We start from the raw sequence: 10,126 nt of genomic DNA, 5'->3' as shown, positions 1-10,126 counted from the left end.
AACATATCATCAACATATAACAGCACGTATATTGGTGATCCATTAACAAACTTGATATAAACACAACTATCATACTGAGATCTCTTAAACTTATGTGCAATCATAAATAATCAAACCTTTTGTACCACTGTCTTGGAGGCTGTTTGAAACCATAAAGAGACCTCTTCAACTTGCAAACAAGATCATCCTTACCAGGCACAACAAAACCTTCAGGTTGGTCCATGTATATCTCCTCCTCAAGCTCACCATGCAGAAAAGCAATCTCCAAATCTAGCTGCTCAATGTCAAGATCATGCATAGCCACAATACCAAAGAATGCACGAATGGAACTATGCTTCACCACCGGAGAGAATACATCATTATAATCAATACCTGGAATTTGGCTGAAACATTTTGGTACTAACCTTGCCTTAAACCTCGAAGGCTCATTAGGAGACAAACCTTCCTTTCTTTTAAATATCCATGCTTGTGACGGTAAAGCACACGTCCGTTGGGAATCCCAAGAGGAAGGTGTGATGCGTACAACAGCAAGTTTTCCCTCAGTAAGAAACCAAGGTTATCGAACCAGTAGGAGATGAAGGCCACGTGAAGGTTGTTGGTGAAGGAGTGTAGTGCGGCGCAACACCAGGGATTCCGGCGCCAACGTGGAACCTGCACAACACAATCAAAATACTTTGCCCCAACTTAACAGTGAGGTTGTCAATCTCATCGGCTTGCTGTAAACAAAGGATTAAACGTATGGTGTGGAGAATGATGTTTGCTTGCAAAGAACAACAGAGAACAATGATTGCAGTAGGTTGTATTTCAGATGTAAAAGAATGGACCGGGGTCCACAGTTCACTAGCGGTGTCTCTCCAATAAGATAAATAGCATGTTGGGTGAACAAATTACGGTTGGGCAATTGACAAATAGAGAGGGCATAACAATGCACATACATATCATGATGACTACTATGCGATCTTCAGAACCCCCCGAGATGGGATTGGCCGCGGCGGCGTCTCAGTAACTTTTCTCGTATCGTGGCTCTCGGTACTAGGGTTTTCGCGATAGAGGGATTATATAGGCGAAGGGGCAGAGTCGGGGGACGCTCGAGGGGCCCACCCCATAAGGCGGCGCGGCCGGGGTGGGGCCGCGCCCCCTATGGTGTGGCCGCCTCGTCGCCCCTCTTCGTCTCCTCTTCGGACTTCTGGAACGCTCCGTGGAAAATAAGACCGTGGGCTTTTGTTTCGTCCAATTCCGAGAATATTTCCTGTGTACGATTTCTGAAACCAAAAACAACATAAAACAGGAACTGGCGCTTCGGCATCTTGTTAATAGGTCAATGACGGAAAATGCATCAAAATGATATAAAGTGTATATAAAACATGTGAGTATTGTCATAAAACTAGCATGGAACATAAGAAATTATAGATACGTTTGAGACGTATCAAGCATCCCCAAGCTTAGTTCCTACTCGCCCTCGAGTAGGTAAACGATAACAAGGATAATTTCTGAAGTGACATGCTACTATTATAATCTTGATCAATACTATTGTAAAGCATTTGAGATGAATGAAGTGATTCGAAGCAATGGTAAAGACGATGAATAAAGAACTGAATCATATAGCAAAGACTTTTCATGAATAGTACTTTCAAGACAAGCATCAATAAGTCTTGCATAAGAGTTAACTCATAAAGCAATAGATTCTTAATAGAAGGTTTTGAAGCAACACAAAGGAAGATTTAAGTTTCAGCAGTTGCTTTCAACTTTCAACACGTATATCTCATGGATAATTGTCAATACAAAGTATTATGATGAGTGCAAATAAGTAAGTATGTAAGAATCAATGCACACAGTTGACACAAGTGTTTGCTTCTAAGATGGAAAGAAGTAGGTAAACTGACTCAACATAAAGTAAAAGAAAGGCCCTTCGCAGAGGGAAGCAGGAATTACTCATGTGCTAGAGCTTTTTATTTTGAAAACATGGAAACAATTTTGTCAACGGTAGTAATAATTCATATGTGTTATGCATAAAACCTCCTATAAGCTGCAAGCCTCATGCATCGAATACTAATAGTGCTCGCACCTTGTCCTAGTTAGCTTGGATTTCCATGGATTATCATTGCATTACATATGTTTCAACCAAGTGTCACAAAGTGGTACCTCTATGCCACATGTACAAAGGTCCAAGGAGATAAATCGCATTTGATTTCTCGATTTTGATAGATCTCAACTTAAGGACATCCATACCGGGACAACATAGAAAACAGATAATGGACTCCTCTTTAATGCTTTAAGCATTCAACAACAGATAATATTCTCATAAGAGATTTGAGGATTAATGTCCAAGATGAAACTTCCACCATGATACATGGCTTTGGTTGGCGGCCCAATGTTCTTCTCTAACAATATGCATACTCAAACCATTTAACTCATGGCAAATCTCCCTTACTTTAGACAAGACGAACATGCATAGTGTAATACCCCAAATTTTAAAACAAAGAGAAAATGAATTTCCCTTTTTCCAAAAATGAGAACAAACAAAAACTTTTATTAAATAAGGTGCTATGCATAGTGCTGTTGTTTGATAATTGTGTTATTGCCAAAATTCTTATGTGAACTACTTTGAAATGTGCTTAAACCCTAAACCTCACCCTTCTCTTTCCTCTCCCAAAAAGAAAACAAAGCAAACTCACATACTAGTAAGTGTGGAATGCTAGGATAGTTGTGTGAACCCATTGTGTGTGCTTAGTATAGCTCTTGAACCTTGTTTGGTGATTGTTACTTCGTATCCGTTTTTAGACGCTAGCACTGAAGAGTACCAGGAGGATCGAGGAGGTCTACCATCAAGAGGAGGAAGACCACTTTGACCAGTACACCACTCAAGGAAAGCTAATATTCTTGCAAGTGTAAAGCTCTTATGAGCAAGGCACCAATCCACTTTACTTTATGTTCAATGATCCTATCGCAAGTTTATACCTTGCAAATCTTTACTTTGTTTATTTAAAGCCTGCTTTTATAGTTAACTTTGGTCTAAGTATAGAGTAGATCAAGAGTATCAAACTTAGCCTAAGGAGCTTATGAGTTAAGTAGCACCCCTCATGACTAGTGGCTAGTGCTAACAAATAAACTGGACTACTCTAGATGGGAACTTGTGAATTTGAAAACCTTGGAATGATGAAGTCATTCTATGGAAAGATTTTTGAAGGTGAATGTGACTGGTGAATGATATGGTGAACTTTGATAAAACTGATGGTTGGTTTGAATACGATACCTTTCCAATATTTGAGTACCCCCACAATACCTGATTATGGGTAGGGCTTAACTGGAAGTTTATGCATCTTAGTATGGGTTCCCTCTGAACAAGCATCATAGGGGTTATGCCGAGGCTGCCTCCGTTAAAAGTGATATGATGTGAAATGAGGTGAAATGTCCGGCCCAAGCCCTGTGCAGTTCCCAGTGCCGACGGTTTGTCTTCACCTGGGAGGCCAAGCTCATGGGGAGAGGTACCTATACTAGGATATATAAGTGAAAGGTTATGGTTGATGATCCGTGTACTGAGTTACGATGATTCGGGGTTATCCCCGACGGATGTAATCAAATGTTGTGGCACAAGTGTGCAACCTCTGCAGAGTGTAAATCTATTCGAATAGCCGGGTCCACGGTTACGGGCGGTTGGAAAGGCCATACTGTTACCATTGTCAGATTTTTCTTGAAAATGGTTGAAGAAGTGAATGGTGACTTGACTTGAATCACAACTGACTTGTTGGAATGACACTAATGTTCCCACTTGAGTTAGTTAGCATATGAAGAGTCTTTTATCAAATGCTTGTGAACTAAAATCGGCTTTATGCAAAGAGAACTAGAGCTTAGCACCCCATTACTAGAATTGTTAATGCTTACATTAGGATTAGTTTGCGAGTACTTTAAAGTACTCACGGCTGTGCCCCTGGCTATTCAAATGGCCAGACTATGAAGGAGAGCAGCAGTACCAAGACGAAGGACCACAAGACGTCTACGACAACTAGGACTACTCCTGACGTCAAGTGTTGGCCTGTGGACTAGAGAGTCCTCTTCTATTACGCTTCCGCTTTGTAATGTGTTCGTTGATCATTAGATCAACTATTTGTGTAATATGGATCATGTGATCTGAATTTGTAAGACGACTATGGTTTGTAATGAATGATGACTTATGATATCGACTGTTATGTCTCGCAACAACAATCTTCCTGGGATTGCGATGTATGGCATGACAGGCATCTGTTCTTAAAAAATCCGGGTGTTGACAAGTTGGTATCAGAGCCATTGTTTGACCTTAGGAGACCCTAGTTAGAATGGACGTCTGAAAAACTTAGTTTCAAAACAAATGAAGTGAATATTTATGAAAACTTATTGTCATTCTTATCCTTGAGATCTTTTCAAAAGGAGAACTCCATGCTTTACTCTTCCTTGTAATGTTACATAAAATTTGGCACACTTGACCACTTCTCTAACTTACTCATCCTAATTCTTCACAGATGGAGTACAACTGTGAGTCCTATCAGCTTGGCCACGGAGGAAACCTAATGTTCGAGAAGGATTTGAAGCAACTAGTTGAGTATCTAGGACGCCCGTATCCCGAGTTCTTCGGAATACCACTCAATAATCAGTCAGGAGGACAACCTCGGTGGGAAGTTACTGCAGATCTGAGAGGAAAACTTGGAGCCCCAATATGGGAAACCATTTGGTTTTCTGTAACGGGAAACACTTGAAAGGAAGGACTAGTCAGAGCTATGCATGAAGCCATTGCTCGTCTGTGTGGACAGAATGAGAACAAGATCAGAAACACTCGCTTCATCTACTACCCAAGATATGACCCCATGGGAAGACCAATAACCATGCCCCTGCACCCGGAGATGAACAAATATGTCGCCCACCTGGACTTCATGTTGTACAAGACCTGCAAAGAGTTGGACGACGCCCTCGCCTTTCGCCAAGCACATTACCCCTGAAGATGAAGAACCCACCATGAAGAGTAGCATCCCTAGAGCACTTTCGTAGGTGTGAGTTGTATCAGGATCCCTCGTATCGTAGAGGGAATGAATGGTTCTTAAAACCAACGGTGTGTTAGTTTGTAATATGTGATGCTTGGTATGAATGAAAAAGTGTTGTTGGGTTTTACCCCCTCAACACTACTCAAGTTTTCAATATTTTTGAACTTTTTGAACTTTAAACCAAAACAACCATAGAAATTTCCCTCTTATCTTATCATCTACCTCAATGTTCAGATGGCCCCACCAACCCGCAGCACTAGTCAAGATGCAATGATGCAGATGCTGCAGATGATGATGGAAGACAGAGAAGCGGAGAGAGCTGAACGACAAGCCAACATTGCTGCACTACAGCAGATAGCTCAGAACAATCAAGGACATGGAAACCACGACCACCCCGGGTCAAAGCTGAAGAACTTTCAGAACACCAACCCACCCATGTTCAGCAAGACCGAAGAGCCACTTGACGCAGATGACTGGCTCCAGACCATGGAGAACAACCTGGAAGTTGCGGGAGTAGAAGCCGCAGAGAAAGTACTGTTCGCCACCCACTACCTTTCAGGACCTGCCAGAGCCTGGTGGACTAGCGCCCGCGCAATGAATGCGGGACAGATGATGACATGGGAGGACTTCAAGACCAAGTTTAGCAAATACCATGTGCCCCAAGGACTGATCAAGAAGATGAGAGACGAGTTCCGCGAACTCAAGCAAGGAAGGATGTCCGTGGTGGAATACCGCGACAGGTTTCTTACCCTGTCAAGGTACGCCCCAGATGAGACCGACACCAACGAGAAGCGGAAAGAGAGATTTCTAAATGGACTGCATGACGAAATGCAAACTGTGTTAGTGAACATTCGCTGACTTGGAAGCTCTGGTGGACTCAGCCATCCAGATGGAAGGAAAACTGCACCAAGCCAACGAGAACCGCAAACGCCGGAGGATGAACCAGAATGGGTCCAGCAATGCCCAGAAGTACCGCAACAACTCAACTGGAGGATTTTCCCCCAGAAACAACAGGCCACCTGCTCAGAATTATCGCCCAAACTACACCAACAATCAGGGAGGACCCCCGAAGCCCGAAGGCAACAACAACAACAATCACAACAACAACAACAACCACAATAGCAACAACAATAATGGGAACCACAACAACAACAACACGGGCCCAAGGACTGGAAGCAATGCCATCCCCGTCACCCCCAAGGACAAGTCGACAATAACTTGTTATGAATGCGGAGTTGTGGGACACTACTCCAATGAGTGCCCCAAAAGGTTAGCCAAGACTGCCACCAACCCTGCTGCACCTGCCCAACAACAACGCCGCTTTGCAGCCAGAAGGAACCAGAACAACCACAACGGTCGCCTCTACCACATGAATGCAGCAGGAGCACAGGAAGCACCTAAGGCCATGCCAAGTATGTTTTTCTGTTAAATCATATTGCCCAATCTTTCTTAGGAACCTAACTTTTCTTAAAATCTCGGGACGAGATTTGTTTAAGGGGGAAGGGTTTGTAATACCCCAAATTTTAAAACAAAGAGTAAATGAATTTCCCTTTTTCCAAAAATGAGACCTAACAAAAACTTTTATTAAATAAGGTGCTATGCATAGTGCTCTTGTTTGATAATTGTGTTATTGCCAAAATTATTATGTGAACTACTTTGAAATGTTCTTAAACCCTAAACCTCACCCTTCTCTTTCCTCTCCCAAAAAGAAAACAAAGCAAACTCACATACTAGTAAGTGTGGAATGCTAGGATAGTTGTGTGAACCCATTGTGTGTGCTTAGTATAGCTCTTGAACCTTGTTTGGTGATTGTTACTTCGTATCCGTTTTTAGACGCTAGCACTGAAGAGTACCAGGAGGATCGAGGAGGTCTACCATCAAGAGGAGGAAGACCACTTTGACCAGTACACCACTCAAGGCAAGCTAATATTCTTGCAAGTGTAAAGCTCTTATGAGCAAGGCACCAATCCACTTTACTTTATGTTCAATGATCCTATCCCAAGTTTATACCTTGCAAATCTTTACTTTGTTTATTTAAAGCCTGCTTTTATAGTTAACTTTGGTCTAAGTATAGAGTAGATCAAGAGTATCAAACTTAGCCTAAGGAGCTTATGAGTTAAGTAGCACCCCTCATGACTAGTGGTTAGTGCTAACAAATAAACTGGACTACTCTAGATGGGAACTTGTGAATTTGAAAACCTTGGAATGATGAAGTCATTCTATGGAAAGATTTTTGAAGGTGAATGTGACTGGTGAATGATATGGTGAACTTTGATAAAACCGATGGTTGGTTTGAATGCGATACCTTTCCAATATTTGAGTACCCCCACAATACCTGATTATGGGTAGGGCTTAACTGGAAGTTTATGCATCTTAGTATGGGTTCCCTCTGAACAAGTATCATAGGGGTTATGCCGAGGCTGCCTCCCTTAAAAGTGATATGATGTGAAATGAGGTGAATTGTCCGGCCCAAGCCCTGTGCAGTTCCTAGGCTGACGGTTTGTCTTCACTGGGAGGCCAAGCTCATGGGGAGAGGTACCTATACTAGGATATATAAGTGAAAGGTTATGGTTGATGATCCGCGTACTGAGTTACGATGATTCGGGGTTATCCCTGACGGATGTAATCAAATGTTGTGACACAAGTGTGCAACCTCTGCAGAGTGTAAATCTATTCGAATAGCCGGGTCCACGGTTACGGACGGTTGGAAAGGCCATATTGTTACCATTGTCAGATTTTTCTTGAAAATGGTTGAAGAAGTGAATGGTGACTTGACTTGAATCACAACTGAGTTGTGGGAATGACACTAATGTTCCCACTTGAGTTAGTTAGCATATGAAGAGTCTTTTATCAAATGCTTGTGAACTAAAATCGGCTTTATGCAAAGAGAACTAGAGCTTAGCACCCCATTACTAGAATTGTTAATGCTTACATTAGGATTAGTTTGCGAGTACTTTAAAGTACTCACGGCTGTGTCCCTGGCTATTCAAATGGCCAGACTATGAAGGAGAGCAGCAGTACCAAGACGAAGGACCACAAGACGTCTACGACAACTAGGACTACTCCTGACGTCAAGTGTTGGCCTGTGGACTAGAGAGTCCTCTTCTATTACGCTTCCGCTTTGTAATGTGTTCGGTGATCATTAGATCAACTATTGTGTAATATGGATCATGTGATCTGAATTTGTAAGACGACTATGGTTTGTAATGAATGATGACTTGTGATATCGACTGTTATGTCTCGCAACAACAATCTTCCTGGGATTGCGATGTATGGCATGACAGGCATCTGGACTTAAAAAATACGGGTGTTGACACATAGCAACTCACATGATATTCAACAAAGGTGTAACAGGTTGATGGCTTCCCCATAAACATGGTTACCGCTCAACAAGCAACTTATAAGAAATAAGATACATAAGCGACATATTCTTTACCACAATAGTTTTTAGGCTACTTTCCCATGAGCTATGTATTGCAAAGACAAGGAATGAAATTTTAAAGGTAGCACGCAAGCAATTTACTTTGGAATGGCAGAAAAATACCACATAGTAGGTAGTTATGGTGGACACAAATGGCATAAGTTTTGGCTCAAGGTTTTGGATGCGCGAGAAGCATTCCCTCTCAGTACAAGGCTTTGGCTAGCAAGGTTGTTTGAAGCAAACACAAGTATGAACCGGTACAACAAAACTTACATAAGAACATATTGCAAGCATTATAAGACTCTACACTGTCTTCCTTGTTGTTCAAACACTTTTACCAAAAAATATCTAGACTTTAGAGAGACCAATCATGCAAATTTCAACAAGCTCTATGGTAGTTCTCCACTAATAGGTTTAAACTACATGATGCAAGAGCTTAAACATGATCTAATTGAGAGCTCAAAACAATTGCCAAGTATCAAATTATTCAAGACAATATACCAATTACCACATGAAGCATTTTCTGTTTCCAACCAAATAGCAATAAACGAAGCAGCTTTCAACTTTCGCCATGAACATTAAAAGTAAAACTAAGAACACCAGTGTTCAATATGAAAAAGCGGAGCGTGTCTTTCTCCCACACAAGGAATGCTAGGATCCGAGTTTATTCAAACAAAAACAAAAATAAAAACACACAGACGCTCCAAGTAAAGCACATAAGATGTGACGGAATAAAAATATAGTTTCACTAGAAGTGACCTGATAAGTTGTTGATGAAGAAGGGGATGCCTTGGGCATCCCCAAGCTTAGACGCTTGAGTCTTCTTGAAATATGCAGGGATGAACCACGGGGGCATCCCCAAGCTTAGACTTTTCACTCTTCTTGATCATATTATATCATCCTCCTCTCTTGATCCTTGAAAACTTCCTTCACACCAGACTCAAAACAATCTCATTAGAGGGTTAGTGCATAATCAAAAATTCACATGTTCAGAGAGGACACAATCATTCCCAACACTTCTGAACATTACCCAAGGTTACTGAAAGTTAATGGAGCAAAGAAATCCATTCAACACAGTAAAAGAGGCAATGTGAAATAAAAGGCACAATCTGTCAAAACAGAACAGTTCGTAAAGACGATTTTTTTCGAGGCACTTAACATGCTCAGATGAAGAAGCTCAAATTGAATGAAAGTTGCTTAAATATCTGAGGATTACTCATGAATTTTTGCAGAATTTTTAGGTTCTCCTACAGAGAGATCTACTCAAATTCGTGACAGCTAAAAATCTGTTTCTGCGCAGAAATCCGAATCTAGTATCAACTTTACTATCAAAGACTTTACTTGGCATAACAATGCAATAAAGTAAAGATACAAAGGTATTGCTACAGTAGTAAGAAGCACCTTGACTCAAATATAAAACAAAAATTGCTGAAATAAAATAATGGGTTGTCTCCCACAAGCGCTTTTCTTTAACGCCTTTCAGCTAGGCGCATAAAGTGTAAATCAAGTAACATCAAGAGAAGAAGCATCAACAGAGGAGTTGGGGGTTTTCTCAACAATGCATTGTATCTTATCTATGTAAGTTTGAGAAGCTCCTCTTTCATTACTTTTAGGCTTACTATCCTCCTCAAATAGATTTTCAGGAACAATCCAATCAAAATTCTTTTCTAGTGCCTCATGCATTCCTATGAGC

The sequence above is a fragment of the Lolium rigidum genome, chromosome 7 (genome assembly GCF_022539505.1).
Source record: "Lolium rigidum isolate FL_2022 chromosome 7, APGP_CSIRO_Lrig_0.1, whole genome shotgun sequence".
Classification (NCBI taxonomy): Eukaryota; Viridiplantae; Streptophyta; class Magnoliopsida; order Poales; family Poaceae; genus Lolium; species Lolium rigidum.
Note: the sequence above shows the minus strand (reverse complement) of the source record.